Below are 15,537 nucleotides of genomic sequence, written 5' to 3' on the forward strand. Positions count from 1 at the left end.
ATTGAATACACAAAACACCTGAAAAGAAGGCTGGAGGAAATGGCTGTTCATCCAAAAGCCACATCCAACCTAACACTACTCACAGGTTGTGTCACTTTTAAATTGTGATGTCACTCAGGATTTGACAGGTTTTGACATTAAAAATACATGGTTAGGTTTAAAAAATAAAGTACAAATGGCTGGAGTTGGCCATTACATTGCATGAACACTGTGCTATAAAAGACAGTCAGCAACACAAAAAAAATTGCCATCACAGTTTTAGTCCTTAGTATGACGCCACATCTTTGCACTGTAAATAAACCCGGCTATTACATGTTCTGTAGACAGCCCTGGGTGTACTATGAAGGATTTAGCAAGTTGGTAGAATTCCAAACTTTGTTTTTTATTATTTTGACTCCACATGTGTTTATAGGAAAATGTCAAGTTTAGTTTTCCTCAAAGTATTTTAAAAATATGCCTGATGATGGCTATTGTAATCATTACAATAGGAAACAGCAGGCCTTGACAAGCTATTTTTACGTCTGAGGGACGGTTGCTGCGTTGGCCTTTTTCACACTTTGACATTTCACAGTAGGAGCAGCACAGGTGTAAAAAAATTCATTCATATTTGAATTCTCCAGCTATCTTGCCGCTCCAGTTACCTAGTGCTCTGCACGCTATTTCAACAAAACATTCTTGTGTCGTACCACACGCCTGTGAATCTTATTGAAAAATATTCAGTTATCTGCAGCAAAAAGGTCTGTTGGAGCAAACCTGAAACAGGCTCCGACACACTGACCCTTGGACACCCACAAAGAACAAGTTGGTTAAGCTGACAGAAACGGACAACACAGACGTAAGCAGCTGTCAAGACAGACGTGAGTCTGCAAGCTTGTCAGTTTGGGTTTATAAGTGATGTTTTGAGTAGGTAGGTTTAGAATTGTCTGAAGTAAAGGTTAACTTCATCAATCTTTCTGTGTTCAGCAGGGGTTTTGCTTGAGATGTTTATAGTTGCTCATGCAACACCAAAACTGTGTGGATAAAACAGTGCAGGGAGCGTTGTGAGACATTTGAGGCTGTCAAACAGAGGTGTAATTGATAAGGTAAATAATGGCTGGGTTCCATCTCAGTGTTCCAGCACCGGATGAATGACTACAGCCAGTGACTTTTCCTGCAGTGACAAGGAAAAATGTCAGCTTGCGATGAAGATATTCCATGGTGTGTACACATGTGCCTACATGGATGTAGTGGCATATATGAGCAATATGTGAGCAATATATGAGCTGAATGGTCAGACTTTCTGCGCAAACACATATTTTAATGCATGAGTGGACACAGAAAGAATTAACTGATTTCCAAAAGCCATAAAGTTAAAGATGACAGATTCAGTCGACAATTTTCCTTTCTTTGATATTTTTAAAACAGTTAATAGTACAAAAGTCTTAAGATTTATGGTTGTTTTTTCTTTTTTTTATTATTTGTTTTTAAACTTAAACTTTTTTTTGTGCTGCCTACATTTTAACAAAGTTTTTTTCTTCATATGAAATTTGCATTCCATTTTTGTACAATTTTTTGATGGTGTGAAAAAAGTGTATTCTTGGTTTATCGGTCCACACGACTTACCTCCAAAATGCAACAGGTTTATTTAGTTATTCTAGTTGAGGTTCCACCTGCTCTCACCAAATACAGTTTTAGCAAAACATGGAAGTTGAGCACTAAAGTAAAAGTGCTTATATTTACAAAAGGATATTTAATGTCTTCTAGCTGCAAGCTGCTGCCTGGCATTTCGCATGCTGCCACATTTTATGTAACACCGCCATGGTTTATTTTTGGCAACAGACAAGCTGAGATGGTTTCAAGTATCAAACAATATTATGAAAAGGATTTTTTTGCTTCCTTTAGTGCCAGTTTTGGCATCCCTTTCACTTCTTGTATTATTTGAGAAGGGAGCTTGTTGTGTGATGTTTACAGAGAGAAGTCACAGTGATTTTACCTAGACCAGATTTATTTTCATCTTAGCATTCACAACTTCAGGTATAAAATAAGTGCTGATGTTAGTTTATTTACGTGTGCCAGTTCTGAATATTGAGCTGATTTTCAAGTATTTGAATGGGGCATTTTAATTTAATGGCCATGAGTACTTCTTTGAGCCAAAATGATCTGAGATAGAAAAGCAATGGCTAGGGGAGGGTAAACATTAGTGAATGAGACCATCTCTACACAGTCAGCCGCAGGTCTTCTCAACCTTCGAACAGTATTTCAGTTATTTGGAAGAAGCAGTGATCCCAGTCATAATTTTTACAACAGCATTTAAGGAACAGTGTACCAACACAAGTCTTTACATCAGCTTATAGCACAACTTCAGGAAGTTGCCTGGTGGTCGGGCAAATATTTGAAAAGGGAGCCTCGACTCAGCATTTTGTTGTAACAACCTGAAAAACCACAATCAAGTACAATATTTTGTCTGTAGAAAACTAATCCACTTTTCCCAGTCAAATTCAATAGAGATAATATCCCAAATGTTGAGATATACATGTACGAAAACATTGTCAACATGCAAATAGATGTTCTTTTAGTGTACCACTGATGTTCGAATCATGCCTTTATCTGCTGAATCTGACCCAAAAAGTCAAGGTAATGAAAACTCAGGATGAAAGTACTTGTTGATTTGCTCATGACTTGTGTTTAACCCCAGCTCCATCCTCTTCAAGAGCTCCACAAACACTTGATTTGAGTGGAGGAATGTACAATGAGGAATTCAGTTTGAGTTGAATCTTGCAAAAGCATCAAGGAAAGTTTATTTGTATAGTACAATTCAACGACAAGGTGATTCAAAGTGCTTTACCAAAACATTAAAACAGAAGAAATAAAAAGCATGATTTAAAATTTAAACAAAAGAAAGAAATAAGAACAATGGATAAAATCTGAATAAAATTATTCTTTGAAAGATAATATCAGGAGTTAAAATATTATTCCATTTTGAAACTCAAGCTTATTTGGAGCTTTATTCAAATGCAGCTGAAAATAGATGTGTCTTCAACCTGGACTTAAATACATTGAGTGTTTCAGCTGATCTGAGGCTTTCTGGGAGTTTGTTCCAGACATGCGGAGCATAGAAACTGAATGCAGCTTCTCCATATCTGGTTCTGACTCTGGGAACTGATAAAAAAACAGATCCAGATAACCTGAGGGGTCTGGAAGGTTCATAGTGGGTCAAGAGGTCACTGATGTATTTTGGTCCTAGACCATTCAGAGCTTTATAGACCAGCATCAACATTTTAAAGTCTATACTCTGATGGACAGGCAGCCAGTGTAAAAACTTCAGAGCTGGACTAATGTGGTCCACTTTTTTGGTCTTAGTGAGGACTCGAACAGCTGAGTTCTGGATAAGCTGCAGTTGTCTAACTGACTTTTTAGGTAGACCTGTAAAAATGCTATTACAATAATCAAGCCTACTAAAGATGAATGTAGTGATAGTAGGCTGACTTTGTTATTGCCTTAATGTGTTTTTCCAAATTTAGGTCTGAGTCCGTCACTACACCCAGATTTCTGTAATTTTTATAATCTGTGCCAGTGGGAGCATGTAGATGATAAACAGAAGAGGTCCCAGGATGGAACCTTGGGGAACTTCAGAAGTGATTCTTGTCTGCTCAGATGTAAGTTACCTATTGACACAAAGTACTTCCTGTTCTCTAAGTATGTTTTGAATCAGTTTAGTACAGTTCCGGAAAGACCCGCCCGGTTCTCCAGTCGTTTGAGTAATATATTGTGGTCAACTGTATCAAAAGCAGCACTGAGATCCAGTAAAACTAAGACTGACATTTTTCCACTGTCTGTATTCAGACATATGTCATTAAACACTTTGGTCAGAGCAGTCTCAGTGCTGTGGTGCTGTCTAAAACCTGACTGGAATGTGTCATAGCAGTTATTTTGTGTTATAAAGTAGTTAAGCTGTTGAAAGACCACTTTGTCAATGATCTTACTTAAAAATGGGAGATTTGAGATGGGCCTGTAGTTGTTCATTTGCGTCTTGTCAAGATAGTCCTTTTTCAGTAGAGGTTTAATTACAGTAATGATACCAGAGAAACACTGAAGCACATCTAATAAGGAAGAATAATAATATAATACTTGGACAGAATAGGTCCATGAGAGACCTATAAAAATGTAGAATTTAGTTACAACATACAGCATGTAAGACTCCCCAAAAGCTACATCCATCTTTTACCAACAAAAATGTCGTAAATTCTTTGCTATACTTGTTTGCAGTGATGCTGCAACAACAAAGACAACAACAATAAAAACAAAAATGATAATAATAATAATAATAGTAATAATAATCTGAATGTAATAAAGTGATTTTCTTCTTAAAACACTGTTAAACTTTCCTATTTTCCCAGTACAGTGCCTGTGTAGAAATCCCTCCGTTAGCTCTCCTATAGCCACATAACAGCACCTATGAGCTAACAACGTATTTCATGTCAGAAATAAGGTCTAGGTTTAAAAATACCAGAGTTCCCCTTTAACATTTTTAAACTGCATCAACAATTCATCCAATTTCATGCCTGATGTATTATCTAAATATGTTAACATAATGTTGGGTGTTGAAGAAAATGTTGTTCTATCTTCATGTTACAGTTAAATGAAAGCGACATAGATAAACCTCGATCACTTCATCATGTGTAGAATTGAATTAAGCTGAATTTGACATATCTGTGTGTTGTACCTGTTTGTTTTATTGTTATATATCAGTTGACTGCGGCCCTGTTTGTATTGTTTTTTTTCCCTTGTTCTGTCCAGCATTGGCGGCAGCAGAATTGTAATCTGAATACCTTTTATGCCAAACAGATTTGTTTTGCTTTATAAATGTAAAGCTCCCCTTGATGCCCATCAACTGCTCAATTATTTATTTTTGTTACAATACTTAACATGTAATAGTGCCGAACCAGACCGGGGGAAAAGGAAAGAGGAAGAGAAAAGAAAAGGAAACGGAAAAGAAATGGAAAGAGACAAACAATGAAAAACCAGACAACCAGCTGCTACACCTGTAAAAACAAAACAGACGACAATCCACGGCCTCTGTGGGGAATCCAGCCTTAGCGCCACCAGGAGCACCTGAAAGCAGACAAGCAGAGAAAAAACAAACACACAAACAAACAAAAACAAGCACAAGTAGCGGCAATCTCATACAACACAACTGTGGATATAAATTACCTGAAACCACAGGATAATACATCAACTGCTTAGCGAGCATGCTACTGGGCTAATGAATGCATGTCTCTGTGTGTGCGTGTGTGTGTGTGTGTGTGTGTGTGTGTGTGTGTGTGTGTGGACATGCAATAGACATGGCACAGGACCTACATGATAACCGTGCTTAGTAATGAGTGTATAAGCGTACAGAGCCACAATCCCCAGTCTGTACCAATAAATGATATACTTTCATGTTTGTTGCTTATTTTGGATGAATTCAGAAATTGTGGGTATGTTGTTTTGCTCACAGCATCTCTACTTTGTACCTCTGAGTGGTTTCCGCCACACAGCAGCACCAGCCGAGGCTCATGACTTATGGATTATTTGAAACTCAGAGGTTTTGCACAGTGAGATCCATTACCTCAGGCCCCAGGGCTGCAAGTTTAAGGAGCTCATGTGTGGGAGATTCGACTGTGTCGTTTTAAGGAACAAAAAGAGACAAAAACTTTGTGGTAAATTATTTATCGAAGATAAAACACTGTTGTGGAAAAACGGTGAAAGATCCCACTGGGAGACACCTCCTCAGTTTGTGAGGAGGGTAATGACTTTAAGCACTGTCATCACAAATTACTGCTGTACTGAGCTCAGTTCTGCTCCATTTTGAAGAGAGCATATTGTGCAAAACATAATGAACAACAAAGTGCCACAAGCATGGTCTGAAACAGCAGCTTGATACAAAATATAGTTGTAAACAGGCATATTCATGCAGGGAAAAATCTTCTTTAAAATTACCATGGAGTCAGCGCTTGATCAGAACAACACCAGAGAGCAGGTAAGATTAAAGTAACAGTTTCAGCTGTTTCAGTCGTTTTTTCCTTTTGAATAAAAGGGAAACCACACTGTTTTGTGATTAAACTATTGGATATTCTTGTGATGTTGTAGAATTTCATCAAGGGTGAGCGCAGTTTTTTTTCCATTAGAAATAATTCTGTGCTTCGGTAAAAGGGAGTATAATTAAAAATCCATTACTGCTTCTTCTCTTCTTATACTGTCTAGTCTTTTTAGGTGTTTGGTTTTTTCCACATGAGGTTGCACACAGTATTCAGGTTTGACTGGTCCAACTCAGTGCTTCACTAATGTGTTGCTCAAACTGTAACGCGTCAGTCTGAAAGCAAATTATGCTTTTCTCTTTCATAGCAGATGAAGGTCAGACAGGAGGCGGATGATGCGACAGGGCTCAAGGGAGGGAAGATGAGGAGGAAATGTACTAGTTGTTGGATGAGAAGCATTGTTTTTGTTTGTTTGTTGTTTTTCTTTTTTAATCATTCAAACAGTGTTTAAGTATGTAAGCCACTGTGAGAAATAAGATCTGTGAACTGTTATCAATGAGATGGGGCAGGGAATCCAGAAATCCAGCAAAATGTGAGCAGCATGAAAGTGACTACATCTTTTATTCCGTTAAGATGAGAGGGGAAAGTAGGGACCAATATTTTCACCAGTATGAGCAAACAAATGGGTGAATGTGAGCACATCAGGGGAAAAAAACAGCTGAATATGGATGGATTCTGGGATTTTATTAGTTTGAAAGAGAAAGCTTGTCAAATATGACAAAGATACCTAAACACTCATTACAGTCACTGTTAAAAGGTCAGACTACATACTGTATGTCTTGTAATGGAGGAAGGGAAAATAGGATTTGAAGATTAAAAAAAATGTCGAGCGACAAACCATAAAAACAAGTGAACATTTTAGACTTACATTCAGAAGTGTTCATTTGACCAATTTTTCAAATACTTCGATAATGCTTTCTGTTATGTTTGTTATGTTACGTTTGTTTTAAAATATATCTCAGTGTGTGCAGGCAGGCAAAAGGAGTCCTCCCTACCTGCCTTAATGTAATCAACAGCATGCCTCAAGGATCGGTCCTGGGACCTCTTTATTATTCTATTCTAGCAATCTTGATCCAGATATCTCCCATTTAGATTTAGTTTTTTTCACTCTTATATTATGATACACTGAACATATCTGAAGTTCTGAATCTGCACCCAACCAACTCCTGGGTTGGCTTGAACTTATTCTCAACAGTGTACAATATGTCATGTGTAATTTTAGCTTGATTTGCATAGACTGACACTCCTGCTAGCCAGAAAAACAAAACTTTTTAGCTTCATGACTAAAACTGTGTGCATGCATGAAGGCAGGTGCACACTGCGTGCGCTGTTCATTGAGCACCTAGCGTGAGCCGAGGCAGAGCCCGCACCCCCGGGGTTAAGGCGCAAGGAGCCATAGGAGCTTGCGTTGCTTTGTTCAAGGGAACTTGAACTGTGAAAAACGAAACAGGAGGACATCCCAGATTTTATTTCCTGCTGGTCTGGAAACCAACAGTCAGTCCTCTGCTCTGGCCATCGATCTTTTAACCCTCTTTTAGACTGTAAGCCATGAGCTCCACATACGATGGAGAACTAAGATCCTTCACAAATACCTCTTAACAAACTTTAATAAAGGAAATCTTCAATACAAATCATGATTGCTTTTGTGGCATAGCTAATCAACTCAGAGCATTGTCACAATCTTAATTTCAATACTAAAACTGAGCCTGTTGATTTCTCTGACTGCATCAAGTGCTCCCTGATGTATAATCAGATTTAATTACCCTCCTTAACTGTTTGCTTGCAATAACCTTATTTCTTTATCAGGATTTCCCTTGGTAATGTTCTACTAAAACATGTTCAGCTGTAGGCTGTGTGAGTATAATTTGTTATGACTGAAAGGAATCCTATCAAAGCAAATTGCAATTAAGACTACTTAAGCTTGTGTTAATTTATTCCCATTCATCCCAAGGCGTTTCCAGAGTAGCTTTTACCTTGTCTCCAAATTTAACAATGGCTTCAATTTTGACATTGCTTTTCATATGTGTGGCCAGACTGTTCTGTGACAAGGCGTGCACCCCATTATCAAACGCTATTGTGTGTTCCTGCATCATTTTTCCACTGACATTACTTTGAAATAAGATCAAGATATCTCTTGAAGTATCACCCTTGCAAAATGTATCTTGCTGCTAGGCATTGCCACAGCCGAGAAAATCAGCCAGTAAAATGCAACTCGTGATTTTGTGACACTGTCGTATTATATCATTGTTACACTATTACAGGTTGGTACTAAAATGGCCTCTGAGACAATAACTGTATTGAGAGTTCTTTACATCAAGGTGACTTGTTTTGTACCAAATAAGACACAAAACATAAAATGTGATTGAGCTACCAGGGTACATCTCTCCAATAAGCACTCAGCCATGACAGTCTTCTTGGTAATGGGGCTTGTCTATACTTTGCTTGTCTGTTTGATACAAAAAGATTGTGGAAACAATTGAACAATTTATTAAGCAACATGAGGTTGGAGGTAGAAATGAATGTAGAAATGAACACTGTTCTCAAAGTCTCTGCACTCTTTTTTTTTTTTAAATGACTGTAAGATTAACTTTTTTCCCCCTCAAAGGTCCTCTGCAATTGATAGGTATTTGAGTCCGATAAAACATTTCGAATCACATTTACCAAGTGCCAAAAAGCCTATTAAACTCTCTTGCAAACCCTTCAGTGCTTGTTCCACAAGATGACTTTTTTCCCACCTCAGCTTGAAACTGCAGAGACGGAAAGAAAACAATATGTGCTCGTTGTGATTCCTCAGCTCTAGGTTCAAAATAGGCCCCAATCGGAGAGAAAAATAAGAGAAAAGATCACTCATGACTCAAGTAGGCCACATGCTTTTGAGACTGTTCTGACGGCAATCAGTTTTTTGCTTGGCAACTGTAAGTGTTCGGCACTTCTCCAGTCCGCAAACTGAACACTAAGGCAACAGGCTAACCAGGTGGCATGAGAAATCAAGGCAATTACTGTGCTGATACTCAAGAACAAAGCCACACAGTAGAAAAAAGCAACAGGCTGCAGAGATAAAGGCTAAAAAACTTTGTCATAATTTGGAATTTGGCTGTGGCTCGGGTTGCTTGTTTGAACTTTTGTCTGTGAAGCTCAGGGATTTTTCTAGTATACTGCTGACAGTGAGACTGAGGTAAAATTTATTACAATGAACATCTAACTCCACTAAAAATCTACTTTCTAAATTCATTAACACATCTAGAAGATGTTTGTATATTACAAGACATATCCTGAGCAGAACACTACCTATAGTAGCAATAGTCTCAGAGAGGCAAGGTCAGAAAGCTCATATGTTCTGTGTATCGCAATGGGCTGTACAGCTAATGAGCATGCATTGTGAGGTACAAATGAATTGAAAAGTCCGCAAGCTCTGAGGACAAGCAGAGCATCTGGTGTTATAGCAGTAACTCTAAACACATACTAAACAACAGAGATATTGTTGCAAGTGAATATCAGAATGTTAATTTATTCTCTTTCAATAGCTTTAAACAACATTAGAAAGGCAACAGCTGCCAGCCCGGATAGCTGCTACAGACGCTAGCAGCTGCGGCTGCAAGATGAGTTTTAAGGGGATTAATAACTGGTAATTTAAATATTCTAAGTTTTTTTTAAATTTTTTTTAAATTTTTTAGATATGACAAATTTGTGATTTCTTATTCTTTCTAAAATTGAAAAAGAGTGAAGAATAATTGTTTTTCATACTGAACATCCATGAAATCCTAAGGCTAGTTGAAGAGTTGTTTTTGAATGTTTAGTTTTTGTTGTTAGTGCCAGAATGTTTGTGTTAATTAGGTATATTGTTATTTACTATAATAACTTTGATTAAACATAAACATGCATCATCAAGTGTTGAGTTGCAGATAATTGTAACATGGTTTAATTATCCCTGTTCTGTACAAGCTTAAACCTGATGCTTTGAAAATAAATAACTATTGAGGCTTGGAAAGAATCATAGGATCCCTTTCAGCATGTGGGCCTCACAGCCAGAGGGTTCCAGGTTCAATTCCTGGCTTTTCTCAGTGGCATTTGCATGTTCTCCCTGTGCACGCGTGGGTTCTCTCCGGCTTCCTCCCACTGTCCAAAAACATGCATGTTAGTTTGACTGGTGACTCGAAATTGTCCCTAGAAGTGCGTGTGAGCGTGCATGGCTGTTTGTCTCGTTTGTCTCTGTGTGTCTCTGTGATGGACTGACGACCTGTCCAGGGTGTACCCTGCATCTCACCCAATGATAGCTGGGATAGGCTCCAGCCCCCCCGCGACCCTGAAAATGATGACACTGGATGGATGGGTGTTTGTTTGCTTTTGTTTTTTCCTTTTTAATGTGACTCACACTATAGAACTGAACTGCCCTTGTGGGATAAATAAATAAATTTTTCACTACTTTCTAGGTAGGTCAAATTAATCAATAAATGTGGCTTTAGGAGCAACTACTGGCAACTCTTCCAAACAAACCATACTTGCTCAGTCTCTTCTTATGTATTGTCATGAACTTCAACATTTCCCATGCCAACTGAGAGCTGTAGATTCTGCATTTTCTTTAAGCGATCTTAAAGCTACCAGTCCACATTGAGGGGCCAAAATATTTTGGCATGACCTCTGAAGGTACTCTTTGGTATCGGGCACATTAGAGCTGTGCCTTGTGAATGAATAAACAACCATTAATATTTTTTTCCATTTTGCTGACTTACAGTTGGGGATCTAAATGGATTTTGTGAAATTTGTATAATCTTATCAACACTATAAGCTACTTCTTTAAGGCACAAAACAAACGAAAACGTGAGAATTTACTTAAATGTATTCGTTTGTGCACTTGAGCATACACATTCACCTTCAAGGTCAATGCATTGTACTGTAAGCCATCTTTTACAACAATTACTGTCTCTTTTTGTCGTTTTCTAAATGTTTGACATATTAAGTGATTGGGATTTTTGCCCATTCATTGAGACAAAACTGTTACAACTCCTTCGAACTGGATGGGTTATGCTAGTTTTTAGTAATCTTTATGCCATACCGCAGCTTCTAAACAAGATTGTGGGCTGGGCTTTGACTAGGCGGCCATTCCAAGACATTTAAATGTGTCACCTTGAACCACTCGAGTGTTGCTTTAGCAGAATGCTGGTGCAGTTGTTATGTTGAAAGGTGATCATGATGATCACAGAAGATTTTTATTACATTTGGCTCTACCACATTTTCAATTTCTAAATGTTTCTCAGTTTTATTTTCACATTGTTATCTACCAATAACAATAGCATATATTTTTTATGATAATTTATATTGCACCAATGAAAGGTAGTATTATATTGAATTGAATTCACACACACAAGCATATTTGTGTATGTATACATGTATATATATATATATACATATACAGAAAACTTGTGCAAAGCGTTACAGTAGAAGCTCTTTTGGTCCTGTGAGTTTCAAGTTGGACACTGCCTGCCTTGATCACATTTATCAGATTTAGGCCAATATGGCTCTGACACGGCTGTCTCTGGTACATAGTTTGTCGCTCGTTTGTCAGTATGCCAATCTGCCCCTTGCACCTTACAATGTTTATCTTGGCATAATGACTGGGAGAAGTTATCTGTGAGTAGTCAGAATGTTTTGACTTCCAATCCAGAAATTCACCAGTCAAGAGTTTGATAAAATAGACAATTTTCTTTGTTTAGACATTGAGAGTCAGATAAGATGGTTATTACCATTCAATGTGTGTAGAACCTTCTGGGGAAAAAGTCTGGCAGTTCGTATTATTTACAACTAAAATAACTGAATGAGCTGTAAATCAGACTGGATGAGAGGGGGGTAAAATAACACTTGATTTTCAATTGCTCCATCTTAAAGCTCACACAATATGCAGTAATCAGCCCAGAATGTGTCTTGTATTAAAAAAGAAGGGCATTCTTGAACTGCAACATCCCGCTGTAGACTGAATACATCACAGCTGCTTTGTAAAACATGCTGTGGAAAAAGCAGCTGGTGAGGAAAAATAAAAGGCATAATTGCAGAAACTGCAAGAACTACAGCCTATGAAAAGATGCTAGAAACAGATCTTTTTTTCTTACATTTGACTTTTTCACACACAATAAAACAAAGCTGCCTTTTATTAAATCTACATGAAACTAATAAGGCTTTGCCAACTCATTACTAAAAATATTTTCCTGGAGCTGCAATAGGAGTTCAGCAGAAAATCATACATATACACAGCCATTAATGAACTTTACCAGTCACAAATGAATAAAAAAAACGTGCTGGAAGCGATCTCAAAGTGTAGACCTAACGTGAGGGATATTCCTGCTTGTTTTTTAAAGGGGTAATGTGTCTTGTTGTAAAGTTAGTATGTGAGCAATTGTGAACACTGTAGGAGCAGTTATCAATTAAAAGTGTGAGAATAACCAGATAAAAAGTGTAGAAAGGTGCACAAGTTCATAGCGCTAATTCACAAGTCATCTCCAGGCACTTCTATTCATAAGATGTTCTATTCAATCAAATAAATCCAATTAAATCGAAATGATTAAAATTCATATTATTCCAATTGATAAAATTAAATTCAAAAGAGGTTTCTGAGCTAAGGAAACCAATTGATTGTGCTCAGTCTTTTCATCAGTTCACTCCAGCTAACCTCTCGCAGAACCAGACTCTGAATCTCTGAATCTGCCTTGACTGGTTGTGGGTTGAGAGGACAACAAAGATGAGTCAACAAGCAGCATAACACCAGGCCAGGTATACCTGCCGAGACAGAGAAACGTAAGTTAATGATGACAAAAACATAGTACATAGTACATATATACATGAAGATTTAAGACAGCATGGGGTGATCTCTAGCAGTCTAGAACTGTAGCAGCATTTTTAAAGGGATGGTTCAGGGTAATTTGAGCAATCAAAAACTATAAAGCTTTATCAAAAACAAACTATTTAAGTTTAGACAAACAGGCAGACAGGGTGTATGCTTCCGGAGCCTATACTTGGAGCTGTTCCCTCATAATTGAAGGCTCTGCGTCCTATACTGCTTCAAGAAACACTAGGAACCACAAGAAAGTCTGCAGTCTGTGAGAAAAGTGCTCTGCTGGGAAAATACCAAACCATGAGATTTTTAAGATATAATGAAGCTTGATCCCCTCGACCCAACAGTTGGATTAAGCGGGTATAGAAAATGGATGGATGGATGGACGGAATGGAGTTTTGTTATTAAAAGTTTTATGCGGATGAGGAACATTTCTGGAACAATTCTGTTCTGAACCCACTGTTCCATATCTCGGCCCACTCAGCTGCAACTCAACTGCAATGAGACTGAGCTGGTCCTTTCACATTCTCCTCCCTACAGTCCTGGCAAGAAAAAAAGAAAAAAGATTGCTTTTCCTTTTTGATCCATAGTTGAAACGATAGCTGATTCTTCTTTGTGGAAAACTGTATGAATCTGGTTTGGGATAAAAATCAACTCATCTTCCCAGTAGTTTTATTAAAGGTTTGTTACAAACATATGATAACAGACATATGAGAATATGTATCCCTGAAACAACATATGCATAAAGTTTTTGTATAATTACGAAAAGAGCTACTGAACAAGCATGCCCCTTCTCTGCTAGCATGTAATTAAGATGCAGAGCAAACTTGGTTCAGCTTTTAATTACAGCTGCAACTTTGCAAAAACAATAACATGGCTCCTCTCAAAATGTGTGAAGTAAATTATGGTTAGATGCACACACAAATATCAATATGTGTAGCTATAAGAGACTGAAATGACTTTTCAAGAAATTACACTGTCTCACAGGGACACTGCAATGTTAACTTGAGTGATGATTAAGTGATGTACAAACCCCTGATTACAGGAAACATGGCTGGCTATTGCTAATTAAGATTGGTAGAAAGGTCAGCCAATAAGGCTCTACAATACAGAATGAGCAGGCACAGACATGTAGGCCAGTACTTGTTTCCACCTGAAACTTTTGGCTGCTTTATAAACCCTGGTGCGTTCCTAAGAACCTGCTTAATGTCTGCGTATTTTTTTCTCAGCATCTTTTATAAGTTGGACACGAATCGTAACCTTTAAGGTCTCGTATACAGTCTTGACAAATAAAAAAAAAAGAGGACATAATAAAAAGAATTCATCTGCCCTTGTCTTGAAATGAGATAGACATGACCTCAGTTGAAAAACAAAACATAAAACATCACACCTTGTAATTATCTCTTCAATAAAGCTAAACTAAAAAGCAGAGAGATGATGTGAAAAAAGTACAGCCCATGATTCAACAGCTTGTAGAACCGCCTTCTGTCATAGTTTGTAATTTTGAGGACTTTGCCTTGGCTTTTCTAGTGCTCTATTCTGTTTTCTTGTATTTTTAGTCATGGTTTTTTAATAAGATTTATGCGCTTTGTATCTGTCTTTTGCTCTTAGTTGTTCCTTGGTTCCTGTTCATAGTGAGATATTTCTTTGCCATCATCTCTCTTAGTTTTCTCAGTCTTAATGTTCAAGTCATTTGTCTCAGCTGCTTACTATTTACTTCTCCTCAGTTTTTAAGCTACCTGGTTTTCCTCAGTCTTTGCCAGATCCTTGCCGTACCTCCGCTTGTCCTAGTTGTTTGAGGTCTGGTTTATATTCTTTTCCTCAGTCAGGTTGCTCAGTTCTTGGTTTCTCTTTGTTCAACCAGTTTTGCTTTTGGTGTTCCAGCTTGTCCACTCTTTCCAATAAAGACGTTTAGTTCTTTTCTTTCAACCTCCTGCATCTGAGTCCATCTCCTCTCACCACCTGTGACACCTTCAGATGTAATGACTTGAAGTAACCATTTTCTGTAAGGGGGTAATCAGTCTCTCACATCGCTTTGACCCGCTTTGACCCACTCTTCTGTTCATTTGAGGTTGTGCAGTCTCTTGACCTCCCACCAAGCCCTTTCAGTTTGACTGGGTTGTTGCAGTACCCAGATTCATTTCTTTTTTCGGCTGGAGTGTCTTGCGGTTTGCTCAGATGCAACTCTGCAAACCTCAGCTGTACTGCTGTGTTCTTTTTAGAGAGAAGAGGCTTTCTCGTGGCAACAAACAATACATGCTTCTTCATCCATCCATCCATCCATTTTCTATACCGTCAATCCGTTAATCGGGTAGCGGGTGGGCTGGAGCCTATCCCAGCAGTCATCGGGCGAAAGGCTGGGTACACCCTGGACAGGTTGCCAGTCCATCACAGGGCACATGCTTCTTCAGTCTTTTTCTATTAATATTGTCATGAACTTTTATATTTGACATGCTAACAGAAGCCTGTAGAGGCTAAGATCTTGGATTTTCTATTTTAAACTTCTCTTAGCACTAATCTTGGGCTGAACTTGCTGGGATGTCCACACCTGGGAAGATTGGCAGCTGTTGCAAATGTCTTTCACTTATGAATGATGTCAAAACCCTTTGAACTGAAAAAGGCTGATAGAAGTCTAGTTGATTTATGGACACAGCTTGA

The sequence above is a fragment of the Leuresthes tenuis genome, unplaced genomic scaffold (assembly GCF_036924035.1).
Source record: "Leuresthes tenuis unplaced genomic scaffold, fLeuTen1.0.hap1 SCAF_4, whole genome shotgun sequence".
Lineage (NCBI taxonomy): Eukaryota > Metazoa > Chordata > Actinopteri > Atheriniformes > Atherinopsidae > Leuresthes > Leuresthes tenuis.